The following is a 9,691-nucleotide window of genomic DNA, read 5'->3' on the forward strand; positions in this document are numbered from 1 at the left end:
CAAATCTATATCCACAAAAGGAGATTGTAATCAAAGGGGGAAAATATTTTCGAAGAAGTTGTTGTTCTTTTCTCTCGAGTAACCCTAGGTAAACAGTTGTTAGATAATAATCAAAATAGAGATGGAGATGTTGATGGTGAAGGAGATTGTTGCGGAAGTGAAAAATTATTTCCACGGACGTTCTTTTTTTTGTTCTCTCAAGTGACCCAATATTTTAGTCTTCTACAATGGTGGATTTCTCTCTCTCTCTCTCTCTCTCAAACCATATCACAAGCTTTAGCTATGAATTAGTAAGTTGAACATGTTTTTTGTGTGAGGAATAAATTCCAAAGATAAGTCATGAGAAAAGTAAAATCTTAGATTAGTTGAAAACTCAACAAAACCAAAATTTTATATTATATATTTAAATTAAATTAAGTGAAATAAAACCATACTCCATTAACAAATGACATATGTAGTGGAAGTCATAATTATTTACTAAGTGGAATGAAAACAAAAATCTTTAATATATATATATATATAATATAGACAAAAACAATTTTCAAACGTAACAAATAATAATAAAAAAAATGTCTTTTAAAGAAATTTTATAATATTTAAACAAATGTAATTTTTTTTCTCTAGTGAATATGCCAAGTAGGGTTCAAATGGAGTATGTAAAACATAATTGTGGCATACCACCCAATGCCAATATTATGAATAGGTTATAGGCAAGAAGGTATGAATTGAATAATAAGATTTTTTTTTTTCCATAAATCTCTCAATCCAATGCAACAATAGCTCAATGCAATAGAGGCAAGCCGAGATAAGTAGCGGGTTAAAACCAACATATGCAACAACATTGAAATGCGTAAAATGATGAACATATAAATAATTAATTACTATTACCTAATAATGGTGTATCAATACACCACCATTATCATGTATATGTCCTGTTACACATAATAAAAAGTATCCATCGTAAGCAATCAAAATTGTGTTGAAGTAGTTTTGATGTTGATACTCTATTGTAAGCCATTCACTCATTTTGGCAACAAGTAGTCAACCTTTATGGCAATTCAACTTTGGATATGTTCTACTTCAAAAAAAAAAAAAAAAAAAAAAAAAAAAAAAAAAAACTCTGGATATGGCCATACGATTTTGTAGGATTTCAAGTTAAAGTATCTGAGTAGGCGAGACATATATATTAGAGATTCTAAACCCTAGAATCATGAGAATAACCTATAGTGTATAGAATACAAGAATGAATTATAAAAGGGATCAGTCACATACCTGTTGAGCGTGAATGGAAACCCTAAACCAAGGTTAAAGTTTGCCCCACGAACTGTTTGTCTTACGATCTGTGATGAAGAACTACGCAATATGAATCCTTCTACTGAGATCTTCTGTAATCTCTTACTCTGGGGTTTTCTCTTTATTTTTACACTTGCTCTTATGAGAAAGTATTGCTCCCAAAATATTATTGTGAATCCCTAAATCCTATTCCACCCCCACAATAGAAAATGGCTAGGAGTTTCCTAATTAGAATGATCCTTATTCTCTTGGGCCCATATAAGAGTCCTAACAATCTCCCACTTAGGCAACACTGATACCGATATCTTTCCATTGACATCTGACCAAATAATCACATGACTGAATACCACTCAAACAAACTTTGATCTAAACAATAATTTCTATTGTTGAATAATAGTAGAAAATATAACTCAATATATAGCACATAACTATCTAATGTTACAAATAATAAAAAATTATTAATTCAAATTGCCTAGAAACATATATATATATATATATATATAAGGAATTGATATCATAACTCTGATCATATAAGATATATCATTCCTTATAAGTCTTTTCTTGATCTAAAGATTACCTTAAAAATATCACAGGTAATGAACTTTGATATTAATCAATACTTAGGCAAACAACTCTTTTCTTGAATTAATATCTCACTTTGACATACCTCTTGTGGTTAATAACCACCTCCATGGATTTAGGATAAATACTGCTATAAATCATGAAACTTGGCTAACTACTGCTATTAACTGTGACATGTCAAGATAAACCACAATAATCATACAATAATACGATAAGAGAGAATATAAATGAACACTATACTGGAAAGTAAACGTCCTCAATATAAATTGTGTTCATAATGTATGATCTAACAAAATAATGCTCATTACGATACCACTAAGGATAAATAAACTCCCACTAAACAAGCATATCAAAAGATTTCATCACACCCATGTTAGAAACATGAGTTTTAAAAACTCCCACTGGAAGAGCTTTAGTCAGAGGATCAGTAGCCATTTCTTTAGTAACAATATGCTCAACAATGATTTTCCCAATATTAATCTTCTCATGAACCAGATGTTCTTCGCAAAGAAAACAACAGAATTATTGTCACACCATAAATGCAAAAGCTTAGAGATGGATTCTACAACATTCAGTTTAGATATGAAATTCTTCAGCCACATTGCCTGATTGGTAGCCTTATAAAGTGCCACAAACTCAGCTTGCATAGTGGATGAAGCTAAAATAGTTTGTTTGGCATTCTTTTAAGAAATAGCTCCTCCTCCGAACAAAAAAATGTATTCAAAGGTAGAGTTTCTATCATCAGTACACCCATTGAAGTCCGAGTCAGAATACCTCACCACTTCAAATTTCTCAGATTTAATAAACCCTAGCTTGAAGTCCTTTATCCTCTATAGATAATGCATGCCCTTCTTAACTGCAGTCCAATGCGCCAGACTAGCATTAGATTGGAACCTGCCAAGTACACTGTTTGCAAAGGCAATATTAGGACGAGTACAAACTTGTACATACATCAGATTTCCAATGGTAGAGGCATAAGGCTTGCCCCATTCATTGAGCTCCACTCAATATCATTCTTTGGACATTGTTGCTTGTTCAACTTATCTCTTTTACTAGTAGGTGCTTCACCACTTGAACATTTAGACATGTTGAATCTTTTTAAAACTCTATCAAGATATGCCCATTGTGATAACCTAAGAAGCCCCCGCGGTCTATCACGACTAATCTCGATTCTAATCACATAACTAACTTAACCCATGTCCTTCATTTCAAAGTTTTCTAATAGAAAACCGTTAGTCTCCATCAATAGTGTCTTGTTGCTGCTAGCCAACAAAATGTCATCCACATAGACCATAAGAAAGATGAAACTACTCCCATTGAGCTTCAGATATATGCATTGATCTATTGGATTCTATACAAAACCAAAAGAAGTCACAACTCGATCAAATTTCAAGTATCATTGTCGAGATGCTTGCTTTAATCCATAAAGAGACTTTTTCAACATACAAACAAAATTCTCTTTACCCTTTTCCTCAAAACCTTCTGGTTGTCTCATGTACAACTGCTCTGATAGTTTTCTATTCAGAAAGACTGTTTTCACATCTATCTGATGTAACTCCAGGTCAAAGTGGGCAACAATGGCCATGATAATTCTGAATGAGTCCTTTGATGAGACAGCTGAGAAGGTTTCTTTGTAATCTATCCCCTTTCGTTGAGTAAAATCCTCTGTCACGAGTTTAGCTTTGTAGCATTCTACTCTACCTTGAGAATCGATCTTGATTCTGAAAACCCACTTGGAGCAATAGCCTTGTAATCCCTTGGAATTTGCACTAATTCCCATACTCCATTGTTGCTAATGGATGACAGCTCTTCCTTCATTGTTTCCACCCATTTGTCTGAATACTTATGATTAATAGTTTGAAAAAAACTAACAGGGTCTTCTTCTTATCGTTGTCAAACTCACACTCATTCAAATTAGAAACATAATCAGAGTGCAAAGAAGGCTTACGCACTTTGGTAGACCTCCTTACAGGTTTAGGTGGAAGATTGCCAATATCAACAGTATTAGGAGGTGACAGTGGGTCTGCAATAGCAATATCTATCGCAACTTGCAAGTCATATTCAGTTGGAGTTTGAGTGACCATATCATCAAATAGGATGAGATCAAGATTAAGAAGTGAATTTCTCAACTCAACAGGTGCTATCTCAAGAGTGTCATACTCCTCCTCTTTAAAAGAGAAATTACGAGGTGTACTAGATTCTTCATTGTATTCAACAAATCTAGCATAAGTGGTCTCTATAATTTTATGTCTTAGGCCGGGACAATAGAATCTATATCCTTTAGACCTCTCTGGGTATCCCAAAAAATTGTAACTTGTATTCCTTGAGTCAAAAACTTTTTCTTGAGGGTTAAAGAGTTTGGCTTCTGCCTGACACCCCCACCCTTGCAAGTGTCTAAGGCTAGGCTTTCTGCCACTCCAGAGTTCATAGGGAGTCTTATTCATAGACTTACTTGGCACTCTATTAAGAAGATAAATAACATTTTTAAGTGTCTCTCCCCATAAGGATTCTAGTAAAGTGGTATTGCTTACCATAGTATGGACCATGTCTTTCAGAGTATGATTTCTTTTTTTCACTACTCCATTCTGCTGAGGTGTTCCAGACATAAAATATTGAGGAGCTATCCCATGTTCTTGCAAAAATTTTGTAAAAGGACCAAGTAATTGCTCAAAAGCACCACTTCTCCCATAATATTCTCCACCCCTATCGGATCTGACCACTTTGATCTTCTTGGAGTGAAAAAATTCAACTTCAACTTTAAAAATCTTAAAAACATCCAGAGCACTAGATTTCTCACTAATAATGAAGACATAACCATATCATGACCAATCATCGATAAAAGTTATGAAATAACAGTACCCAGTGAGTGTAGGGATAGGAAAAGACCCATAGATGTCAGTGTGAATGAGGTCTAACACTTTCAACTTTGGTCTTGTTAATTGTCTCTCTTCCTGAGTTACCATAGTGATTAATTCATCAAGACCCCATTTGTCTTTTAGTAGTGCATTATAAGTAGTCTTAAGAGTCTTGTAGCTCTCAAGAAGAGAGTTCAAAGCAATGGTGACCACGAAGTCATCATCAAAGTTAATACTTGCACCTCTGATCTTGTTTCCCAAGGAAACCAATTCCAGTATGTACTATAGCACTTCTTACTCCATCAAATCTAGCCCCAGTCAATTGACTCATGAGGTATTGAGCCTGTGATTTCTTAGAGTTATCAAACTTGACTTTTATTATAGCCAAATACTCAAAAACAGTATCCATTTTAGCAACACTATCCTTGATAGACTCAGGGAAAACACTTTTAATAACGGCCAAAGACTTCCTGTTTGCAGTGACCCACTTATCATAATCCCCTTTCTCAGTGGGCTACTGATTGCAGTAGGTTCTGTTGGTTTGGTAGTCATAGCACACAGGTCTAGGTCCTTGAAAATCATGTGAACCTCTAAGTTTTCCATTTATTTGTTGAAATTATCCCCAGTAAGCTTAGGAATATTAAGTATACCAAAACTAGAAGACATCCTATTGAATATTTCAATAAAGAATATTCTATTCAATATACAAACATATATGTAAAAAAATAAGCATGTAACTATTAGTAAAATTAAACATTACAATGCTCAATTATCAATTACTTCAAGAGTGTCAACCGAAACTACATTCCTGACCTTTGGGTCTGAAACACACTGGTCCACTCAAGTTTCTGCTATTACTGTAAGACTTCTTCTAACTTTCAAAAAATACTACCATCTTTGGAAGGACAACATCCTCTAGGTTGAAAAATCCCTATTCTGTTTTCATTTGCTTTAACTTTAACTTCTCTTTGATAATGTCACATTTGGGTGAACATTAGCAACCTTGCTACCAACCATTCTTCTATGTCTTTTCAAACAAAGAAGACATTTGATTTGTATTCTATTGCAATAAAGTTGAACTTTACCACTTTAGTGGATTTCATCCAATCTCACTGCAATAATCTACAAATTCAATTCCGACCGCTAAACGTGGGATTGTATAAGCATGAATAAAATAATATATATAAACAAAAGCATGGACTATCATTAATTAATAAACAAGTTTATGTACTGATATGCAAGTAATATATGGGCTGGTTTTCTTTCATTTCTTCCAATTAAGAGAAAAAATTAAGAAGAATCATAAAACTCCTATACTTGTAATTTTTACAAAATAGATCATAAAAGTTGACCAAAACTAGGCTCATAATAAAACGAAGAGCACAAAAAACTAGACTCAACGTAAAAAATCAAGATGAAAAATTTCTCATTGTTTGCCTATACGAGCCATTTGAAGTTGTAGAAAAAATAGGTCAAAATCAATTATGGTTTGCCCAAACCAACCATTTCAGTCTGATTGAACTGGATGGTTCGACCCAAGTTGTAGAGCCCTACTCTCTAAACCCGATTTATTGACTGGTTGCTTCGATTTGGTCTTGTAGGGTCCTAATTGGAAAGGGTCGATGCTGGTGCCCTATGGTATATGACAGCAAGGTTGATATAAAATACAGAGTGGCCGGACAAGATTGAGACCAGTACCCAATGTGACTCACACGCCTAAGCCATGCCCTTACATGTATCACAAAGCCATGTATAAATAGAAAAGGTATGTCATCATGTTGAATGATGAACACTTAGTCCACAACACGTGGCAAGAGCGAGATACATGTTAAGATTCTATTTTCCTCCAAAATACAGTAAGGTTGGCTTGTTCTGACCAACTGGTGAATGTCATTGGAAGGTGCGAGACCCATTAGTGTGACCTGTCTGTATGTGTATCATGGACCCCTGCAAGCCCAATTCAAGTGAGCACATGTATTTCGGATTCCTCATCATAATGAGACCCCATATGTACGATAATGTCGGCTATTTTGGTCGGTATCACAATTTAATACGTTTTGGTTCCTAAAGGGGCAAAACCAAACATGCCTTAGAGGAAATTTATTAGCCAAGGTATAAATAACATTTATACCTTCCTCTCTCTCCCATTTATGATTTTCAGCAAAGGTTGGTGAGAAGAGAAAAGAGAAAGAAAAAAGAAAAAGAAGAAGGGAAGAAGGTTCCCCTTGGCTTCTAGAGCAGCAACTTACCTTTTCGCTACAGGAATAGTCACCGGTGTTTGGAGATCTACGTTTTGAGGTAAGTAACACCCTAAACCATTGTAATATGATGAAACCCTTTTGTGTATGGTCTAATCAAAGGAGTAATGGAACCCTTGTGTGATTTCCTTGAAGGTTTGAGGAAAGAGGAAAGAGAAACAAAGATTTGGAGTTATTGAGGTGACATTTCAAGTTTGGAAAGGTGATCTTAAGTTTTGAGGTTTCGAGCTAAGGTATAATTTCTTTCCCCAAATCTTGATGATGACTCAGACCCATGGAATAATCAAGTAAATGAAGTTTAGAATGTGTAGGAAATGAAGTGGGAACAACCCCCTTGGGTCCCCATGAGGAGAAATGAAGAAAGGAAGAAGAGCAGTAAAACCCGCATAACACTGGTGGGTATCACCGGTGAGTCGTCAGACCTACCAGTGTGACCCCCAGTCTTACCTAGGCTTCTGGTCCAATCGGTAAATAGGACCGACAGGTACCAGACCCACTGGTATGATCCACCAATCTCGCCAGTGCCTCTGGGCTTATCGATGGGTAACAGACCCGTCGGTAGCACCCACCGATTCCCTTTGGACCTATTGACGGGTAGGACTAATGAGTACCAGACCCACCAGTATGACCCATCGATCTATGTCTATGTGCTGTCTGCTTGGGTAGTTTGCACGGGTGGGTCCTCCTACCCACCTGTTACCCAATTGAGCTCCATTGGAACTCAAACTCGACGAAAGCCTTCTATGCATTGTTAAACGCGTCATGACCATATCTTACATCATTTAGAATTTCAAAATGGACATGTTCTAAATTCCTATTTGTGTTAGGTTTTGAGACATTCGTCTTCACTCCGGATCTTACCCATACCGTGAGTGCATATTATCCTACAAGAATAGGTAAGTGGGGAGAGGACTCTGACTTTATTTTTAGAGTGTTTTTAGCATTGTTTGCATTCATTTACATAACATATTAACATCACAAATGCTATTCTCATGCATATGCTTGAATACTGTTGATGCATTTGGAACTGAATATGTGGTATCTTAAATTTCTAAATACTTGTTACTTGCTTGGAATCATGAGTGTGAATTTATCAAATGTTGGATTATGATGATGATTGTCGAATATATATGGGATTTCTAAAATAGATGTTGTAGTCGATTTGAAAACGAATGCATTGGTACACCGTGGTATGGGACACAAAAGTACTATGCAGTCGTACTATCTCATATAGGAGCATATGATTAGGATTTCACATTCCCTTATGCTATGACCCTTCCCAACAGGGGTTTATGTGTTGGGTTATTACTGGGGGAAGCATCGATCACGGATCACTGTGGCGGTTAGAAGTACGCCTGACTGATCATTAGGACAGTTGACAACTTTGGTGATATATTCAGAGGGCCAATTGTACTGTATTTATTTTCTGTTGTGGTTCGACCACGATTTACTTTTCTGAGTATTCACGATTAGCCTTCTCTGATAACCCTATGGGCGTATTGTGGTATGATGAATGCTTCTTGTACCTGGGGTATACATGCACTGTGGTTGTGAGTAGCATGTGACCTATGACCTAGTAATGCTTGCTTAGGTGAAATATGTTTAAAATGAATCTCATGCATATAGTGCCATTTGAATTACAATTGCTTGTGTGCGTCTTTCTTTCCATTTACTGAGCTAGTGAGCTCATCCCACGTGTATACACTTTTTTAGATGATTGTGCAGGCTACTCGGTAGAGGAACCCTTGTCGGGTTCCATAAAAAAACCCCAATGGGGGGTTGGTGGGTCCCAGAATGATTCAACCACAGTGATGATTGTCCATGCGAGAGCTGTGTTACGGGGCAACAGTAGCAGACTCTATTTGCTATTCTCCTTTTTTATTCTTTTGGTATACACCCCTTTTGTGCTCTCAATAGTTAAATTACTATTTCTTATGCAAATATTATGCCTATAGTCCCATATGTAAATACACTATGTATAAAAATTTGGGTATCAAGAGTGTATGGGGATTTTTATGTATTTATATACGACAAGACTTCCATTGAATTTTATTATTATATTCCATGATTACTTGTGGCTTGTTGTGCTGTGATTATTGTATTAGATGATCCTGATAGTTTTGGGTTACCCAAAGGGAACCCGGTTATTGGTCCAATTCTATGTGAATGGGGCGTGACACAAGCAGCGTAACCCAGTTCGACCATATTAGTCCTGGGTCAAATTTTGAGTCAATATTCTAGGTTTTTGGGTCAAGTACCCAGGTCAAATTTTGGGTTAAAATTCTGGGTTTTTGGGCCCGGTGGTCAACGGTCAATCGACCCAGTCAAAGGTTGATAGGGTCAAACATGGTTGGTTTATGGACTGACTCATTACATCATTGGGTTATCTCAGAAACCCTACCGAGTTTACCCATCGCCTTTTTTTTTTACCTTCATCGTCGGTCGATTTTTGGTGGAGTCCGACGACGTGCGTTGTCACACCCCGTTCACACAGAAGCGGATCGGTGATCGGGTTAACACCGGTTAACTCAAACCTGCCAGGATCATCTGATACAGTATCCAACCACAACATACACACAACTAAGAAAGTGTTCATCAGTTTAGCAGAAGACTTAATTTACCTGTAAATATTCCAATTATACTTGATACCCAAATTGTAATACATAGTTAAGTACATATGGGCCCGCAGGCATGATATTTACA

Source organism: Macadamia integrifolia, chromosome 5 (genome assembly GCF_013358625.1).
Source record: "Macadamia integrifolia cultivar HAES 741 chromosome 5, SCU_Mint_v3, whole genome shotgun sequence".
NCBI classification, from domain to species: Eukaryota; Viridiplantae; Streptophyta; class Magnoliopsida; order Proteales; family Proteaceae; genus Macadamia; species Macadamia integrifolia.